This window comes from Hemibagrus wyckioides, linkage group LG11 (assembly GCF_019097595.1).
Source record: "Hemibagrus wyckioides isolate EC202008001 linkage group LG11, SWU_Hwy_1.0, whole genome shotgun sequence".
NCBI classification, from domain to species: domain Eukaryota; kingdom Metazoa; phylum Chordata; class Actinopteri; order Siluriformes; family Bagridae; genus Hemibagrus; species Hemibagrus wyckioides.
Window position 1 is genome coordinate 4413276 of NC_080720.1, and position 22576 is coordinate 4435851.

At 39.9% G+C, this 22576-nt stretch overlaps 1 protein-coding gene across 3 annotated transcripts in view; it reads left to right on the top strand.

Annotated features, from left to right (window-relative positions):
* The window catches only part of sema5bb (sema domain, seven thrombospondin repeats (type 1 and type 1-like), transmembrane domain (TM) and short cytoplasmic domain, (semaphorin) 5Bb), a 69242-nt gene that overhangs the window by 13628 nt on the left and 33038 nt on the right, over window positions 1-22576 (top strand). For 2 of the 3 annotated variants that reach the window (XM_058403598.1, XM_058403595.1), the window contains exon 2: window positions 1114-1172. The gene's annotated coding sequence lies outside the window, so the exon portion shown is untranslated. Of the gene's footprint in view, window positions 1-1113; window positions 1173-20924; window positions 21015-22576 lie in introns of those variants that run through there. The other variant, XM_058403597.1, reaches the window with a different exon arrangement.

Consider the following 22576-nt stretch of genomic DNA (forward strand, 5'->3'; position numbering starts at 1 on the left):
TTTAGTCTAGCCAAGTCAGCAACTGGCGTGTTTTTGGGATGTGGGAGGAAAATGGAGATCTTGGACAGTTTAAGTGTACTACTGTGTGTGTGTGTGTGTGTGTATGTGTGTGTGGGTTAACATTATTTTCTCACATTTTGAATTAGTAGTAGCAACTGAGAGATTCAAAGAATTTCTAAGTAAATGAAGGACAAGGTTTGGTGTGTGTGTGTGTGTGTGTGGGGGGGGGGGCTTGGTTGGGGGGGGGTAAAGAGAGTGAGAAAGAAACAAGGTCAGCCAAGGATTTGAGTTGTACTTCTAACTAATGAGCAAGCAAAGGTCTCACTCACTGAGAACACATACACACACACACACACACACATATACTTATTGTGACTGGCAGCAGTGCCCAGAACAATCAGAGGAATTTTTAACCCCTTTGATGCCAAAAGTCTTAGAGTTTCTAGGTAACCAGTGAAGGGGGCGAGGCCTCTGTGTATGTTCTGTCATGTTTAGAGAAGGAGGCGTGGCTTCTGTGTATGGCATGTCAGTTCAGTGAAAAGGGGTGTGGCTTATGTACATATTGGACCAGTTCAAGAGATGGAGGTGTGGCTTATGTACATACAGGGTCAGTTCAAGAGAAGGAGGTGTGGCTTATGTACATATAGGGTCAGTTTAAGAGAAAGAGGTGTGGCTTATGTACATATAGGATCAGTTCAAGAGAAAGAGGTGTGGCTTATGTATATATAATATTAATTCAAGATAAGGAGGTGTGGCCTTTGAGCATGTCCTCTTAGTTTATTAGGAGGAGGTGTGGCTTATATACATGTCTTCTTAGTTTGAGAGAAGAAGGTGTGATGTCTGCTGCTTTAAATTGTTCTAATTATACATTAAGAGGAGCATCATATAATCTCAAGAAGACACATGCATTTGTTGCACACACACACACACACAACCCATGTGTGTTGATTATCAAACCCCTCTGCCCCCTGACCCCCTGAAAAAGTTAACATTTTCTTTTCGAGACTTACTGCCTCAGAGATCACACACACACACACACACCAGGCCGAGTGAAATATCACCATCTCTCTCTCTCTCTCTCTCTCTCTCTCTACCTCCCCCTCTCCCCCACAGAGGTGTTGATGTGTGCTGGACGCTGTCCACTGGAACGAGTCCATGCTGACGCTCGGCTGGTGAGTCCACTGTTTTGTTTTTCCTCACTCATCTGTTCAGTTTTTCCCTCCTTTTCCTTTGCTCGTCTGTTTCTTCTGCTTTCAGTTCCTCTCCTGCTTTCTTACCTCTTTGTATCTTTCAGAAGCTTTTTTTGATGCCTTGCTTTCTTCCTCAGTTATATGCCTGTCTGTCCGTCTATCTCTCACCCCCCCCCTCTCCTTCTCTTTCTGTCTCTCTATTTTTCTCTCTGTTTCTCTCTGTGTTTATGGAGATTTGTCTATGGCTCGTCCCCATTGTGTCTGGTTCTCTTTGTTCTCTCCTCTGTGTGTGTGTGTGTCCATTTGGATGGTGTGAGTGCGTGTGTTTGAATAGACAGGAATACTGTTTAAGAATGAATCAGTGTTGTCCATGTGGTCACACAGCATTCTCTCTCTCTCTCTCTCTCTCTCTCTCTCTCATTCTCTCTCCCTTTTTCTCTCTCTTTAAACTAAAAATCTGATCATATTTGATTTTGTCACTTCTCGCACTGTTCAGATTACTCAAGCTATAATCATACTACAGCATGTTATCTTTACCTTGACACCTGAGTGATTCAAGCAAGTGAATTATTTCTACACATTTGCACAAAAAATAGAGGAAGTTAAATAGGCTTGTTTATATCTTAAGATCAGTACAGAGTCCACTCTATTGTTGTTCAATTTGAATAAATAATTTCTTTTAAAACAATGTGTGTGATTTTGATTATGTCACTTTAAATAGGTCTGTCCATCAAGCTGGAAGAAATACATAACATAATTAATATAAAAATGATAAAGAAAAAAAAATGTCACATTCACCAGCACTACCTGTCACATCTTCACTTCCTGTCTGATTAAATAATAATCAGCGACTGCTCATAGGTTATGCGATTTAAAAAAATGTGAATTAATAGCTGACCCATACAGAGCAAGGTGTAGAGCCAGATTAGTGAATGACGTTATTGAATCTTTCAGTGATTTGACTCATTTGAATCAGTTCAGTTAAGTGATTGGTTCAGATTGATTCACTGATTCAGTCACTTGTTTTAATTTATAACATGTTTACATGTTCAAATTTATAAATTATTTTCACATATAACCAAAGACAGATTATAATTTTATGTATTAATATAACAAGTGAATCTCCAGCTCTGATGGATTGTCTAAAGTCACTGATTTGTTGAATGAGACTGATTCATTTAATGTGATTGTACTGACTTTGAGTTACTGTATGACTGAAAGATTCAGTGAATCAACTGATTTGCCGAATGAGCGAGAAGCTAATTTTGGCTGTGACTGTAGATTCACAGACTCAGCTGATTCACTCAAAGTGATAGGAGAGACTCTCAGTTCTGAATGAAAGATTCACTGATGCAGCTGATTCACTGAATATGATAATATTACTGTATGACTGAAAGTGACTCAACTGAATTACTAAATGAGAGAGGAGCATATCAAAGATTCATTGTCTCAGCTGATTCACTCGATGTGATAGGAGCGAATCTCAGTTATTGTTTGACTGAAAGATTCATTGATTCAACTGATTTACTGAATGTGATAGGAGCAATTCTCAGTGACTGTATGACTGAAAGATTCACTGACTCAGATGAATCATTGAAAATGATAAGAGCGACTCTCAGTTCTGAATGAAAGATTCACTAACTCAGCTCATTGACTGAATATGATAATATTACTTCATGACTAAAAGATCCAGTGACTCAACTGATTTACTAAATGAGAGCGGAGCATATCTTGGCTGTGACTATAAATTCTCACTGACGCATCATTGAATGTGATAAGAGTGACTCCCAGTGCTGAATCAAAGATTCACTGACACTGCTGATTTGCTGAATCAGAAGTTACTGTTTGACTGAAACATTCACTGTTTCAACTGATTCACTGAAAGTGATAGGAGAGATTCTCAGTGACTGTATGGCTGAAAGATTCACCTACTCAGCTGATTCACTGAATATGATAATATTAATTTATGACTAAAAGATCCAGTGACTCAACTGATTTACTAAATGAGAGAGGAGCATATCTTGGCTGCTGAATGCGAATCATTGAATGTTGAATCACTGAATGCGATAGGAGCGACTCCCAGTTCTGAATCAAAGATTCACTGACTCAGCTGATTCACTGAATGTGATAGGAGCAATTCTCAGTGAGTGTATGACTGAAAGATTCACTGATTCAACTGATTCACTGAATGTGATAGGATTCGATTCTCAGTAACTGTATGACTGAAAGATTCACTCAAATCAATCATTGAATGTGATATGAGTGACTCACAGTTCTAAATGAAAGATTCACTGACTCAGCCGATTTGCTGAATGAGAAAAGAGCGAATCTTAGGCAGGACTGAAAGATTCCAGAAGTATGGATCAGGTTCATCACGCACGACTTGTACAGTTTAGGAAACTAGACAGAAAAACAAAAAGCTGAAACCTACCAAAAAACATATACCTCATGATACTCCTGGAGTTGGTCGTGAATAGCTGTGGTAATGTAATGATTTGGCTTCAGGGCATTTGGACAGCGGCCATTCAGTATATGAGAACCTGAGTTTCTCTGTCACCTAAACAGTCTGTAAGCATTGTCTCTATCAGTTTTTGTTTCACATTGTCATGTACATGTGAACACATCTACTAACACTTCAACTTTCTGTTAATAGATTACATATCTCTCTCTCTCACTCTCTCTCTCACTCTCTCTCTCTCTCTCTCTCTCTCTCTGTATCTGTATCTGTCTCGGTGCTAAAGTGCTACATAGTTCTCAGGGCTGTTGACTTGGTTTTAATCTCACGCTTCTCTGCTCATGCTCATTCTGCCGATCTAACAAAGTGTTGCACATTAGTGCAGATTTGAAACACGGTCTGAAACGTACACTAACTGTGTAAAAATGCCGTCTAATAACGTGTTATTTATTTATACTGATGATAACTCAAACTAGGTTAAAAAAAAACCTGGTATAAACTCACTCCAGGCAATGTAAACAGCATCTCTACACATGTCCCACATATTGCTTATATTTTACATAACATTATGAGCAGTGACCGGTGAAGTGAATAAGGCTGATGATCTCCTCATCATGGCACCTGTTAGTGGGTGGGATATATTAGGCAGCAAGTCAACATTTTGTCCTCAAAGATGATGTGTTAGAAGCAGGAAAAATGGGCGAGCGTAAGGATTTTAGCGAGTTTGACAAAGGGCCAAATTGTGACGGCTAGACCACTGGATCAGAGCATCTCCAAAACTGCAGCTCTTGTGGGGTGTTCCCGGTCTGCAGTGGTCAGTATCTATCAAAAGTGGTCCAAGGAAGGAACAGTGGTGAACCGGTGACAGGGTCATGGGCGGTCAAGGCTCATTGATGCACATGGGGAGTGAAGGCTGGCCCGTGTGATCCGATCCAACAGACGAGCTACTGTTGCTCAAATTGCTGAAGAAGTTAATGCTGGTTCTGATAGAAAGGGGTCAGAATACACAGTGCAGGACGGGTCAGGGCTGTTTTGGCAGCAAAAGGGAGACCAACACAATATTATAATTGTCATAATTGTCATGGTCATAATGTTATGCCTGATCAGTGTATTTGAAACATTTTTAAAAAAAAGTTTGGATGTGTGGAGCTTTTGACTAAATTTTGCAATCAGAATAAAACAAACTTTAATTGGGGGACATGGGAGGATATTGTCATGAGACTAAAATAAGGTGACTGAAAACGTGACTAACACACCAAGGTTCTTGTTGTCATGGAAACAGTGACGTTAAATGCCTTCATGTGTGTTGTCTTCATGTGTGTTGTCTTCACAATGTCTTCACATGTGCTTGCGTTCAGGTCAGATTTTAATGTTTTCATTCTATTTAAGAATGAATATAAACACAATGAGTGTGTAACACAATCCGGGAAAAGCAATTGAAAGGGTTGCTTTTTTAAAAACTTTTTATTTTCTTGCAATCCATACAATCATGTTTCATGCATTTTGATTAGGCCTTAGCAATTATATTTAATCCTGAATTGCTAAAATGCATATGTAGCTGTTAATCCTTCACTCTGATAGCCCCGTTCTCATCAGAGCTGCAGTACATCACTGTGTGTTGACACAGGAATTAATGTATTTAACTCTGATTTCCTTCACATGGGTTTAAAATCAAACTTAAATTAAAATCAAAATTAAAACTGTTCAGTGATACACTTTATTCTCATTAGAAATCTTTTTTGTCTGAAGCACTTATAGGACCAGATTCGGACACCATTAATTATTCACAGTTACTGTTTGGCTCACAATCCAACAGATTTAATTAAAATATCTGCTCAGAGATGAAACTCTGGTCTCTGCAGATGCATCAGGCTCCATAAATCTGAGGAGCCTTATAAATCTTTTAAAAATAGTTTAAAAGAGATCAAAGAAGCTAAAGAACGAAAGAAAGAAAGAAAGAAAGAAAAGGATTAAAAAGACAAAAGAAAGAAAGAAAGAAAGAAAGAAAGAAAGAAAGAAAGAAAGAAAGAAAGAAAAGAAGGAAGCAAGGAAGGAAGGAAGAAAAGGATTAAAGACAAAAGAAAGAAAGAAAGAAAGAAAGAAAGAAAAGGATTAAAAAGACAAAAGAAAGAAAGAAAGAAAGAAAGAAAAGAATTAAAAAGAAAGAAAGAAAGAAAGAAAGAAAGAAAGAAAGAAAGAAAGAAAGGGATTAAAAAGATAAAATAAATAAATAAAAAATAGGATCAAAAAGACAAAAGAAAGAAAGAAAGAAAGAATCAGATAAAAAAACCCATAAAACTTAAAATCGAGTGTTTGTTTTGAAAGAAAGAATCAGATTTACAAAAAAGAAAAAAGAAAGAAAGAAACATAAAGTCCAGCCAGTCAGAAAGGAGGAGTTGTTTATTACCTGTCAGTCATGTTAAACCTAGAATGCATGTGTGTTTTAGGGGCGTGGCTTCAAACATGTAGCTGTATTAGTGTGAAGTCTTTCAGAACCACTTTCTTTAGCTTACTCTCACTGTACCAGTCTCTCTGCACAGAGAACCTAGAGAATGAGAAGAGGAGTGTGTTTTGTTTGTATAAGAGTACTGTATTACTAGCAGTTTCTTTCTGTAATGTAAAAAAAAAATCCACCTAAAACATGTTTCTGTGGTCATTTCATTAGCTAGATACACACACAGGCCATACACTAGCTAATTAAATGAAGTTACCATCGGAGCTAGCTGTCTTAGCTAATTAATCCTGATCGAATAGGTCACTTGTTTCTTGTCTTGTTTTTTCAGAATCTAATTTTATATTCAAAACTATTTTCTATTTGATATTCATGTTATTCTTTAACCGTTCACTAGCGTCAGTGCTGGTCAGTAAAACCTTTTGTATAGCATTAAACAGAGACTTGTTAGCTGCCAGTTAGCCAATTTTCTCTGCAATCATGTTGAAAAAGTAGCTTATTTCATTAACAAAGTTTAGTTAAGCAGGTGAGTTGTAATAAAAGAAGGTCCATGCAAGGCTGTGAGCTGTTTACAAGCTGGTGAAACAAGCTGCTGTTTTTTATTTTTTTTATCTGTTGTTTTTTGTAGGAAAACAACTACACATTGATTGAAGCGCTTTAAAATCAGGAAAACATTCATCCATAGGTTTGAGAATAGACAGGACTGTAATCTACAGAGTGTACGAGGTCAAAGAACAGATGCGTGTGGAATACAGGAGGGGAAGAGGACAGAGAGTACGGAGAGTGGAGACAGAGGGAGGAGAGCAGTGAGAAATGAAGAAGCGCTGTTTAGCGCCGCTGTTTAACATTCTGACTCGAGCCACGGCGTTTAACTTTGGCAGACAATCACGCGGTCAAATCAACAGCTTCATTCACACGCTAACAAGATCAGGACAGCTAACACAGAACAGGCATTCACACACACGCAAACACACACACCCACACACATACACACACACACAGAGAGAGAGAGAGAGTATTAATTTTTTGTTTGTTCACCCTTTTCACTTTTTACAGGTTTACAAACAACAATGCTCAATTCTTCTTCTTCTTCTTCTTCTTCTTCTGCTTCTTCTGCTTCTTCTTCTTCTCATTTTTACTCTGTAACCACAACTTTACCTACAAAAATGTACCAAGGTTTGTTGTGACATCGAAGCACACTGACAGTAAGAGAAAGACACAAAAGATAAAATGATTTACCCACAAAGAGAAAATAAAAAGAGGAGAGAAGATAAAGCCACAGAGTGAATGAACGAGAGAAAAAAAAGTCTAGAAAGTCCTGAAAAAAAAGTGACAGACGATAAATGAAACACTTTCAGCTGGTGAAAAAAAACCCATTCAGTTGAATGGTGTGTGTGGGTGTGTGTGTGTGTGTGTGTGTGTGTATGTGTGGTCTTTTTATCTCCTGTTTGGATGTTATGTCTTGTTAGAGGAGAAAGGTTTTACTGAGACACCTCATGAACTTAGACTGACATTTCTTACCTCAATGATAGCTTTAAAATCCTATCTATCTATCTATCTATCTATCTATCTATCTATCTATCTATCTATCTATCTATCTATCTATCTATCTATCTATCTATCTATCTATCTATCTATCTATCTATCTATCTATCTACCTACCTACCTACCTACCTATCTGGACAGTGTACGAGGTGTGAGTAAAGTATATACAGTGTGTTTACAGTGTGTTTAGTGTGTGTACAGTGTGTGTACAGTGTGTTTAGTGTGTGTACAGTGTGTGTACAGTGTGTTTAGTGTTTGTACAGTGTGTGTACAGTGTGTTTAGTGTGTGTACAGTGTGTGTACAGTGTGTTTAGTGTGTGTACAGTGTGTGTACAGTGTGTTTAGTGTGTGTACAGTTTGTGTACAGTGTGTTTAGTGTGCGTACAGTGTGTGTACAGTGTGTTTAGTGTGTGTACAGTGTGAGCAAAGTGTATGAGGTGTGAGTAAAGTATATACAGTGTGTTTACAGTGTGTGTACAGAGTATATAATGTGATAAATACAGTGTGTTTAGTGTGTGTACAGTGTGTTTAGTGTGTGTACAGTGTGTGTACAGTGTGTTTAGTGTGTGTACAGTGTGTGTACAGTGTGTTTAGTGTGTGTACAGTGTGAGCAAAGTGTATGAGGTGTGAGTAAAGTATATACAGTGTGTTTACAGTGTGTGTACAGAGTATATAATGTGATAAATACAGTGTGTTTAGTGTGTGTACAGTGTGTTTAGTGTGTGTACAGTGTGTGTACAGTGTGTTTAGTGTGTGTACAGTGTGTGTACAGTGTGTTTAGTGTGTGTACAGTGTGTGTACAGTGTGTTTAGTGTGTGTACAGTGTGTGTACAGTGTGTGTACAGTGTGTTTAGTGTGTGTACAGTGTGTGTACAGTGTGTTTAGTGTGCGTACAGTGTGTGTACAGTGTGTTTAGTGTGTGTACAGTGTGAGCAAAGTGTATGAGGTGTGAGTAAAGTATATACAGTGTGTTTAGTGTGTGTACAGTTTGTGTACAGTGTGTTTAGTGTGCGTACAGTGTGTGTACAGTGTGTTTAGTGTGTGTACAGTGTGAGCAAAGTGTATGAGGTGTGAGTAAAGTATATACAGTGTGTTTACAGTGTGTGTACAGAGTATATAATGTGATAAATACAGTGTGTTTAGTGTGTGTACAGTGTGTTTAGTGTGTGTACAGTGTGTGTACAGTGTGTTTAGTGTGTGTACAGTGTGTACAGTGTGTTTAGTGTGTGTACAGTGTGTGTACAGTGTGTTTAGTGTGTGTACAGTGTGAGCAAAGTGTATGAGGTGTGAGTAAAGTATATACAGTGTGTTTACAGTGTGTGTACAGAGTATATAATGTGATAAATACAGTGTGTTTAGTGTGTGTACAGTGTGTTTAGTGTGTGTACAGTGTGTGTACAGTGTGTTTAGTGTGTGTACAGTGTGTGTACAGTGTGTTTAGTGTGTGTACAGTGTGTGTACAGTGTGTGTACAGTGTGTTTAGTGTGCGTACAGTGTGTGTACAGTGTGTTTAGTGTGTGTACAGTGTGAGCAAAGTGTATGAGGTGTGAGTAAAGTATATACAGTGTGTTTAGTGTGTTTAGTGTGTGTACAGTGTGTTTAGTGTGTGTACAGTTTGTGTACAGTGTGTTTAGTGTGCGTACAGTGTGTGTACAGTGTGTTTAGTGTGTGTACAGTGTGAGCAAAGTGTATGAGGTGTGAGTAAAGTATATACAGTGTGTTTACAGTGTGTGTACAGAGTATATAATGTGATAAATACAGTGTGTTTAGTGTGTGTACAGTGTGTTTAGTGTGTGTACAGTGTGTGTACAGTGTGTTTAGTGTGTGTACAGTGTGTGTACAGTGTGTTTAGTGTGTGTACAGTGTGTGTACAGTGTGTGTACAGTGTGTTTAGTGTGTGTACAGTGTGAGCAAAGTGTATGAGGTGTGAGTAAAGTATATACAGTGTGTTTACAGTGTGTGTACAGAGTATATAATGTGATAAATACAGTGTGTTTAGTGTGTGTACAGTGTGTTTAGTGTGTGTACAGTGTGTGTACAGTGTGTTTAGTGTGTGTACAGTGTGTGTACAGTGTGTTTAGTGTGTGTACAGTGTGTGTACAGTGTGTTTAGTGTGTGTACAGTGTGTGTACAGTGTGTGTACAGTGTGTTTAGTGTGTGTACAGTGTGTGTACAGTGTGTTTAGTGTGCGTACAGTGTGTGTACAGTGTGTTTAGTGTGTGTACAGTGTGAGCAAAGTGTATGAGGTGTGAGTAAAGTATATACAGTGTGTTTAGTGTGTGTACAGTTTGTGTACAGTGTGTTTAGTGTGCGTACAGTGTGTGTACAGTGTGTTTAGTGTGTGTACAGTGTGAGCAAAGTGTATGAGGTGTGAGTAAAGTATATACAGTGTGTTTACAGTGTGTGTACAGAGTATATAATGTGATAAATACAGTGTGTTTAGTGTGTGTACAGTGTGTTTAGTGTGTGTACAGTGTGTGTACAGTGTGTTTAGTGTGTGTACAGTGTGTACAGTGTGTTTAGTGTGTGTACAGTGTGTGTACAGTGTGTTTAGTGTGTGTACAGTGTGAGCAAAGTGTATGAGGTGTGAGTAAAGTATATACAGTGTGTTTACAGTGTGTGTACAGAGTATATAATGTGATAAATACAGTGTGTTTAGTGTGTGTACAGTGTGTTTAGTGTGTGTACAGTGTGTGTACAGTGTGTTTAGTGTGTGTACAGTGTGTGTACAGTGTGTTTAGTGTGTGTACAGTGTGTGTACAGTGTGTGTACAGTGTGTTTAGTGTGCGTACAGTGTGTGTACAGTGTGTTTAGTGTGTGTACAGTGTGAGCAAAGTGTATGAGGTGTGAGTAAAGTATATACAGTGTGTTTAGTGTGTTTAGTGTGTGTACAGTGTGTTTAGTGTGTGTACAGTTTGTGTACAGTGTGTTTTAGTGTGCGTACAGTGTGTGTACAGTGTGTTTAGTGTGTGTACAGTGTGAGCAAAGTGTATGAGGTGTGAGTAAAGTATATACAGTGTGTTTACAGTGTGTGTACAGAGTATATAATGTGATAAATACAGTGTGTTTAGTGTGTCTACAGTGTGTTTAGTGTGTGTACAGTGTGTGTACAGTGTGTTTAGTGTGTGTACAGTGTGTGTACAGTGTGTTTAGTGTGTGTACAGTGTGTGTACAGTGTGTTTAGTGTGTGTACAGTGTGTTTAGTGTGTGTACAGTGTGTGTACAGTGTGTTTAGTGTGTGTACAGTGTGTTTAGTGTGTGTACAGTGTGTGTACAGTGTGTTTAGTGTGTGTACAGTGTGTGTACAGTGTGTTTAGTGTGTGTACAGTGTGTTTAGTGTGTGTACAGTGTGTGTACAGTGTGTTTAGTGTGTGTACAGTGTGTTTAGTGTGTGTACAGTGTGTGTACAGTGTGTTTAGTGTGTGTACAGTGTGTTTAGTGTGTGTACAGTGTGTTTAGTGTGTGTACAGTGTGAGCAATGTGTATGAGGTGTGAGTAAAGTATAAAGTGTGTACAGTGTGTATACAGTGTGTGTACAGTGTGTGTACAGTGTGTGTAGTGTGTGTACAGTGTGAGTAAAGTGTATGAAGTGTGAGTAAAGTGTGAAGTTTATACAGTGTTTTTAGTGTGTTTCAGTGTGTTTAGTGTGTACAGTGTGTTACAGTGTTTACAGTGTGTACAGTGTGTGTACAGTATGTTTCAGTGTGTTTAGTGTGTGTACAGTGTGTTTAGTGTGTACAGTGTGTTTCAGTGTTTACAGTGTGTGTACAGTGTGTTTAGTGTGTGTACAGTGTGTTTAGTGTGTGTACAGTGTGAGCAATGTGTATGAGGTGTGAGTAAAGTATAAAGTGTGTACAGTGTGTATACAGTGTGTGTTTCAGTGTGTACAGTGTGTGTACAGTGTGTTTAGTGTGTGTACAGTGTGAGCAATGTGTATGAGGTGTGAGTAAAGTATAAAGTGTGTACAGTGTGTATACAGTGTGTGTACAGTGTGTGTACAGTGTGTGTACAGTGTGTTTAGTGTGTGTACAGTGTGAGCAATGTGTATGAGGTGTGAGTAAAGTATAAAGTGTGTACAGTGTGTGTACAGTGTGTTTAGTGTGTGTACAGTGTGTTTCAGTGTGTATACAGTGTGTGTAGTGTGTGTAGTGTGTGTACAGTGTGAGTAAAGTGTGTGTAGTGTGTGTACAGTGTGAGTAAAGTGTATGAAGTGTGAGTAAAGTGTGAAGTTTATACAGTGTTTTTAGTGTGTTTCAGTGTGTTTAGTGTATACAGTGTGTTACAGTGTTTACAGTGTGTACAGTGTGTGTACAGTGTGTTTCAGTGTGTTTAGTGTGTGTACAGTGTGTTTAGTGTGTACAGTGTGTTTCAGTGTTTACAGTGTGTGTACAGTGTGTTTCAGTGTGTACAGTGTGTGTACAGTGTGTTTAGTGTGTGTACAGTGTGAGCAATGTGTATGAGGTGTGAGTAAAGTATAAAGTGTGTACAGTGTGTATACAGTGTGTGTAGTGTGTGTACAGTGTGAGTAAAGTGTATGAGGTGTGAGTAAAGTATTCTTTAGTATAAAAAGTATACTTAGTACACTATAAAGTGTGTGTCCAGTGCATGTACAGTGTTCTGGTGTACACTTTGTGTGTAAAGTGTGTTCCAATGTGTTCCAGTGTATTTAGTGTGTATACAGTGTAAGTAAAGTGTATACAGTGTGTACAGTGTGTGTAAAGAGTATGTAGAGTGTGTAAAATGTACTCAGTGTTCCAGTATGTTCCAGTGTGTAGTGTGCATACAATGTACACAATGAGATTTTCAGTGTGTGTTGTAGTGTATGTAAAATGTATACAGTGTGTTCCAGTGTGTGTACAATGTGTGTGCAAATCGTATACAGTGTGTTCTCAGTGTTCCAGTATGTTCCATGTGTGTACAGTGTGTGTAAAAAGTATGTTAATGTAGTATGTGTAAAGTGTATACAGTGTGTTCTCGTGTGTTCAGTGTGTGTAAAGTGTATACAGTATGTTAGTGTGTGTACATTTTTTTGCAACCGTATCTGTGTGAGTGTGTGTGTGTGTGTGTGTGTGTGTATAGTAGGAATAATTTAAAAGCTCAGTACAGATGGTGTTCACGAACCTGACTCGGCTTTGAGAGACATGTTTTCACACATCCCTGTAAAAATGCAGGACATTAGATTGGATTTTCAACGCGCATTGCTGAGCACAGTTTGCTTTAACTTATTGTGGGGGAGATTACTTGCTGTGCTGTGTGTGTGTGTGTGTGTTTGTGTTTCTATGTTCACAGCCAGCGAACACTTTCTTTCTTTCCTTCCTGTTGGCCGTGGCAGCTATAACTACTGCACACACACTTCTTCATCTGGACAGCGAGTGTGTCCATGCGTGTGTGTGCCGAGGACAAGAATGATAATGGGGCAAAAAAAAATAAAAATCGATGTGTGATCAATGAGACACCAGGCAAATTTGCACTGAAGGCATTTCTGAAGTGATTTCAGTAGTCACTGGAAAGACACGCTTCATTTTAAGGAGCATTTAAATTCAGCTTTCACAAAAAAAAACCCTAAGGCAGAGAACTACAGAGAGACAGATGCTTTAGAAGTCTTTTAAAATGTAGTTGCTGTGCTTTACATCACCTACACTGCGTAATTACTGAGAGCCCATTAGAAGACAAAAAGTAAGAGATCCACAGAAAAAACGCAATCCCACAGGCTGATTAAAAATGAGTCATTATAGTGTCGGAATAAAGCTTCACTTCATATTCACTTTTACACCAATGCTGTTGAAAGCTTGAATCTGATTGGTCATAAGTTGCTGATTGATTAATTAATTAATTAACACATTTTTTACAAGCTCTGTCAGTAGCGTGGCTTGTCATAATGCGTCCGTTTCTGTAGTAACAGCCCGTACACAAGGACTTGTATGGCACATAATATATCTCTGCATAATATAGTATTTATAATAAGTTGTTTAGCAGCGCTTCAGGACAGGAAGTTTATGCTCTTTTGGTAGCATTGAAAGATGTACATTTTTGTTTTATTAACTTCAATTTAAGAGAGAGAAAAAAAGAGAGGATGGGGAGTGTACACCGGTTATAGATGCTATACTGTCTATACTGTACAGATCCACAACATTAAATGTAATTATAAATGAATATGAAGTTCTTAAATTAAGTAATAAAAGGAATTGTTAGCTAATTGTTGTGATATATGAAGAATCAACCTTCACTGTTATAGGAAGATAATCAGCTACGAGGGGAAACCAGTAACTCGCACATTGTACATTACACCAAATCGCATCACACCACATCATACCACATCACATCACACCACATCACACCAAATCACATCACACCACATCACACCAAATCACATCACACCACATCACACCAAATCACATCACACCACATCACACCAAATCACATCACACCACATCACACCACATCACATCACACCACATCATACCACATCATACCACATCACACCAAATCACATCACACCACATCATACCACATCACATCACACCACATCACACCACATCACACCAAATCACATCACACCACATCATACCACATCATACCACATCACACCAAATCACATCACACCACATCATACCACATCACACCAAATCGCATCACACCACATCATACCACATCACATCACACCACATCACACCAAATCACATCACACCACATCATACCACATCACATCACACCACATCATACCACATCACATCACACCACATCATACCACATCATACCACATCACACCAAATCACATCACACCACATCATACCACATCACATCACACCACATCATACCACATCACATCACACCACATCATACCACATCACATCACACCACATCATACCACATCACATCACACCACATCATACCACATCACATCACACCACATCATACCACATCATACCACATCACACCAAATCACATCACACCACATCATACCACATCACATCACACCACATCACACCAAATCACATCACACCAAATCACATCACACCACATCATACCACATCACATCACACCACATCACACCACATCACATCACACCACATCACACCAAATCACATCACACCACATCATACCACATCACATCACACCACATCATACCACATCACATCACACCACATCATACCACATCACACCACATCACACCAAATCACATCACACCACATCACACCAAATCACATCACACCACATCATACCACATCATACCACATCACATCATACCACATCACACCAAATCACATCACACCACATCATACCACATCACATCACACCACATCACACCACATCACACCAAATCACATCACACCACATCATACCACATCACATCACACCACATCATATCACATCACACCACATCATACCACATCATACCACATCACATCACACCACATCATACCACATCACACCACATCACATCACACCACATCACACCACATCATACCACATCACACCACATCACACCACATCACATCACACCACATCACACCACATCACACCACATCATACCACATCACACCACATCACACCACATCACATCACACCACATCACACCACATCACACCACATCACACCACATCATACCACATCATACCACATCACATCACACCACATCACACCACATCATACCACATCATACCACATCACACCACATCACATCACACCACATCACACCACATCATACCACATCATACCACATCACATCACACCACATCATACCACATCACACCACATCACACCAAATCACATCACACCACATCATACCACATCACATCACACCACATCATACCACATCACACCACATCATACCACATCACACCACATCACACCACATCACACCAAATCACATCACACCACATCATTCCACATCATACCACATCACATCACATCACATCACACCACATCACACCACATCATACCACATCATACCACATCACATCGCACCACATCACACCACATCACATCACACCACATCATACCACATCACACCACATTACACCAAATCACATCACACCACGTCATACCACATCATACCACATCACACCACATCACACCAAATCACATCACACCACATCATACCACATCATACCACATCACATCATACCACATCACACCACATTACACCAAATCACATCACACCACGTCATACCACATCACATCGCACCACATCACACCAAATCACATCACACCACATCATACCACATCATACCACATCACACCACATCATACCACATCACATCGCACCACATCACACCAAATCACATCACACCACATCATACCACATCATACCACATCACACCACATCACATCGCACCACATCACACCAAATCACATCACACCACATCATACCACATCATACCACATCACACCACATCACATCGCACCACATCATACCACATCACATCACACCAAATCACATCACACCACGTCATACCACATCACATCGCACCACATCACACCACATCACATCACACCACATCATACCACATCACATCGCACCACATCACACCACATCACATCGCACCACATCACACCAAATCACATCACACCACATCATACCACATCACACCACATCACACCAAATCACATCACACCACATCATACCACATCACATCACACCAAATCACATCACACCAAATCACATCACACCACATCACACCACATCACATCACACCACACCACGTCATACCACATCGCACCACATCACACCAAATCACATCACACCACATCATACCACATCACACCACATCACACCAAATCACACCAAATCACATCACACCACATCATACCACATCACATCACACCACATCATACCACATCATACCACATCACATCACACCACATCATACCACATCATACCACATCACATCACACCACATCATACCACATCATACCAAATCACATCACACCACATCATACCACATCATACCACATCACATCACATCACACCACATCACATCACACCACATCATACCACATCACACCACATCATACCACATCACACCACATCATACCACATCACACCACATCATACCACATCATACCACATCATACCACATCACATCACACCACATCATACCACATCACACCACATCATACCACATCACATCATACCACATCACATCACATCATACCACATCACACCACATCATACCACATCGTACCACATCATACCACATCGCACCAAATCACATCACACCACATCATACCACATCATACCACATCACACCACATCACACCACATCATACCACATCATACCACATCACACCACATCACACCACATCATACCACATCATACCACATCACACCACATCACACCACATCATACCACATCATACCACATCATACCACATCACACCACATCATACCACATCACACCACATCATACCACATCACATCACACCACATCATACCACATCACATCACACCACATCATACCACATCACACCACATCGTACCAAATCACATCACACCACATCACACCACATCATACCACATCACATCACACCACATCATACCACATCACATCACACCACATCATACCACATCACATCACACCACATCATACCACATCACATCACACCACATCACACCACATCATACCACATCACACCACATCGTACCAAATCACATCACACCACATCACACCACATCATACCACATCACATCACACCACATCATACCACATCACATCACACCACATCATACCACATCACATCACACCACATCATACCACATCACATCACACCACATCACACCACATCATACCACATCACACCACATCGCACCAAATCACATCACACCACATCATACCACATCACACCACATCATACCACATCACACCACATTGCACCAAATCACATCACACCACATCATACCACATCACACCACATCATACCACATCACACCACATCATACCACAGCACATCTCACCAAATCACATAACACCAAATCACGTTATGTCACACCATATCACGTCACATCACATCACGTCACGTTACATTACACCAGACTAAATCACTTCATGTCACATCACATGACATCACACCAGATCACATAACATCAGACCTCATCATATTACATCACGTCACGTCACATCACATCACATCACATCAGACTAAATCACTTCACGTCACATCACATCACATCTCACCACATCACATCAGACTAAATCACTTCACGTCACATCACATCACATCACATCACATCAGACTAAATCACTTCACGCCACACCACATATCACATCACACTAAATCTTATCACTAAACATCACATCACTTCATGTCACACCACATCACACCAGATCACATCACATCACGTCACATTACACCAGATCACATCAGACTAAATCATGTCACACCACATCACACCAGATCACATCACATCACATCACGTCACATTACACCAGATCACATCAGACTAAATCATGTCACACCACATCACACCAGATCACATCACATCACATCACGTCACATTACACCAGATCACATCAGACTAAATCATGTCACACCACATCACACCAGATCACATCACATCACATCATATCACATCACGTCACATTACACCAGATCACATCAGACTAAATCATGTCACACCACATCACACCAGATCACATCACATCACATCACATCACGTCACATTACACCAGATCACATCAGACTAAATCATGTCACACCACATCACACCAGATCACATCACATCACATCATATCACATCACGTCACATTACACCAGATCACATCAGACTAAATCATGTCACACCACATCACACCAGATCACATCAGACTAAATCATGTCACACCACATCACACCAGATCACATCAGACCTCATCACATCACACCACATCACATCACACCAAATCACATCACACCAAATCTAATTACACCACATCACACTAGATCACATCAGACCTCATCACACCACATCACATCATATCGCACCACATGACATCACATCACACCACATCACATCACATCACACCACATGACATCACATTAGATCTCAGCACACCACATCACATCACATCACATCACATCAAACCTCATCACACCACATCACATCACATCAGACCTCATCACACCACATCACATCACACCACATCACATCACATCACACCACATCACATCACATCAGACCTCATCACACAACATCACATCACATCACACCACATGACATCACATTAGATCTCAGCACACCACATCACATCACATCACATCACATCAAACCTCATCACACCACATCACATCACATCAGACCTCATCACACAACATCACATCACATCACACCACATGACATCACATTAGATCTCAGCACACCACATCACATCACATCACATGACATCACATCAGACCTCATCACACCACATCACATCACATCAGACCTCATCACACCACATCACATCACACCACATCACATCACATCACATCACACCACATGACATCACATCACATCACAGCACACCAGATCACATCAGACCTCATCACATCACATCACACCACAGCACACCAGATCACATCAGACCTCATCACATCACACCACAGCACACCAGATCACATCAGACCTCATCACATCACATCACACCACAGCACACCAGATCACATCAGACCTCATCACATCACACCACAGCACACCAGATCACATCAGACCTCATCACATCACATCACATCAGACCTCATCACATCACACCAGATCACATCAGACCTTATCACATCACATCACACCAGATCACATCAGACCTCATCACATCACACCACAGCACACCAGATCACATCAGACCTCATCACATCACATCACATCACATCAGACCTCATCACACCACATCACATCAGACCTCATCACACCACATCACATCACATCACACCAAATCACACCACATCACATCACATCAGACCTCATCACATCACATCACATCACATCACACCACATGACATCACATCACACCACAGCACACCAGATCACATCAGACCTCATCACATCACATCACAGCACAACAGACCTCATCACATCACATCACATCAGACCTCATCACATCACACCACAGCACAACAGATCACATCAGACCTCATCACATCACACCACAGCACACCAGATCACATCAGACCTCATCACATCACACCACAGCACAACAGATCACATCAGACCTCATCACATCACACCACAGCACACCAGATCACATCAGACCTCATCACATCACATCACATCACACCACAGCACACCAGATCACATCAGACCTCATCACACCACACCACATCACACCACACCATATGACATCACACCACCACTGATTATTTTTCTATCACAACATGCCCCCTCAGGTGTTTATTCATTTCTTATGCATTGTCATTTTCAGTAAATAAATTCAAAATACAGTAATGTAGTCATAGCTACATATTTTCATGAGATATGTCTAGAAACTAGAAACTTTCAGGCGAGGCATGCTGGTTCAGATGCCACCCTGAGGAACTCTGTTAAGTATGGAATAACATACGACAGATTGTGCAGTTGCATGAAAATAATGCACACTGGGGGGGGGGGTTGATGCAGCACAACATGCCAGAAAAGTAGTCATTCCCTCGCCAGCCTCACTCCTTTTCTCTTTTTCTTTCTCTTGCTCGATCGAATCGCTCCCTCTGTTACAGTCGCAGTGTAGATAGTTAGATAGATATATAGATAGATCTAAGAGTTTTCCACTAACAATACACACACACACACACCATACAACTGAATGTTTTTTATACCAGCTGAAAGTGTTTCATCAAACTTTCTGGATGTTTTTTTCTGTTCAGTTTGTTCCTCCTCTTGTTCTACCAGTCTGTGCTTCATCATCTTTTCTCTTTTTTTATCTCTTTGTTTGTTAGTTAGTAAATCCTTTTGCTCTATCTTTCTTTTTATTTACATTCAGTCTTCTTCTGTCACGACAAACCTTGGCACATTTGTATAGGTAAAGTTGAGGTTACCGAGGAAAAACGAGACAACGCAAGAAGTCGTAGAAGAAGAAGAAGTAGAAGAAGAAGAAAACACAGAAGTCAATGAAGAAAAAAGCAGAAGAAAATGGACAAAAACGAGTATGAAGAAGAAGAATTGAGCGTTGTTATGCGTGCAAACCTGTATAAGATAGAAAAGGCAAAACAAAAAGAATATTGCTACATCTCTCCCTCTCTCTCTCTCTCTCTCTCTCTCCCTCTCTCTCTCTCTTTCTCTCTCTCTATATCTCTCTCTCTCTCTCTTTCTCTCTCTCTATATCTCTCTCTCAGAGAAAATGGACAGCATAAACTCATCTGTCCCGAAGACATTTCCATGCAGATAAACAGTTACAAGCCTCTTACAGCCGAGACTCCTTCCATAAACGTTAGTGTGCTAATATGTCCTAACAAAACTGTATTATTACTCTATTAGATTATCTGGAGTGTCTGCTCTCCCTGGGTATGAGGTCATGGATATTAACCTTTCATTCGTGATACAGCTGGATCTACCTGTGCTGTTATACCATATAAATGCACACCTTCTGACCAGTCAGATTCGAGAATTCAGCTTCACTGTGGTATAACAGAGGGATATGTTTTTAAAAAGAAGCAGGATTTATTTTGATCTTGGTTTCACAAACAGCTCTTGTGGGTTTTGGAGCACAAACTGTGATTCATTGGCTTTCCCTGGTTATTATTTTTTTTTTTAGAACATTGAACTTATATATTGGGGATATTGTAGAATGCATTTAGGATGTAAATTCCAATCACATTTCCTCTTATTGATCCACAGTCTGAAGGCTTTTATGCACTGTTTATTTACTGCAACATATAGCTCGCTAAAACTCGCCATTTCTATATTTCATTCAGATCAGTTTGATTTGTGTACCGCTTTTAACCATAGGCAGTGATATATTTACCTTCACAGCTCTCCATGAGCACACAGACTAAGAATCCACATTATCGTTCCCTCAGCAACCAACTAACAACCTTATACATTCCTTTTGCTCATTTCTCATGGGTTCGTTCCAACAAGATTACATAATAAGACAATAATACACTCCATTCCATGTACACACACACAAATTAGCTGCCTGAAATGGAGACAGAGAACAGACCACCTCAGACCCCCACCATAATGGAGCATCAATCATTATTAAACACGGAAACTCCTCTTCTGCCTCTGGGATCAGACATGTCAGATCTTTAAATGCCTTTAGCGCTTTAGCTGTCTCTTTTTTTAATAGTACCTTTAAAAAAAAAGTAGACCAATGGACCAGCAGTTATTTTGCTTTCAGGGCCTTATTTCAGTGCTGATGTTCACAACAGCAGAATAACGATATAGCTACTTAGCAGCTGAACCACCGAATGCATAATACATACACATTAGAGCAAAGGGATTAAAGAAAATCTATCCAGATCGACCGAGGACGTGAGACGAGCTCCATGTGTTCGGTCTTGTAAAACAGAAACTGATATAGTAACTGTTTTTATGTTAAGCCTTCTTAACAATTTTATATATACGTATATTTTTACCATTGGTTTTATTGTTAAATTCCTTTTTTTTTCCTTCAGCAAGAGATGACTTAGCCTATGAGCGAGAGACTCACATCAGGCAATACTGAATGTCACAGGAGACCTTGACTCCTAGTAGTAGTAAGACTGTAAGACCCCGCCCCCTTTCTACAGGAAGGGGCAAAATCAGTATACTGCCGTAATCTTGAGTCACTGGGACATAGGCAGTTTTAAGGCATGTTTATTTATTTTTGGTTTTCTTAACCATTATATGACAGATCTGTACTTACCTATACACTATACAATATTTATTTTGTATATTTATTCACTTGAATAAGTTTGTCCAAAGATTCCTCCAGAACAATCCATCCATCCCTTCATCCATCCATCCATCCCTCCATCCATCCCTCCTTCCCTCCATCCATCCATCCC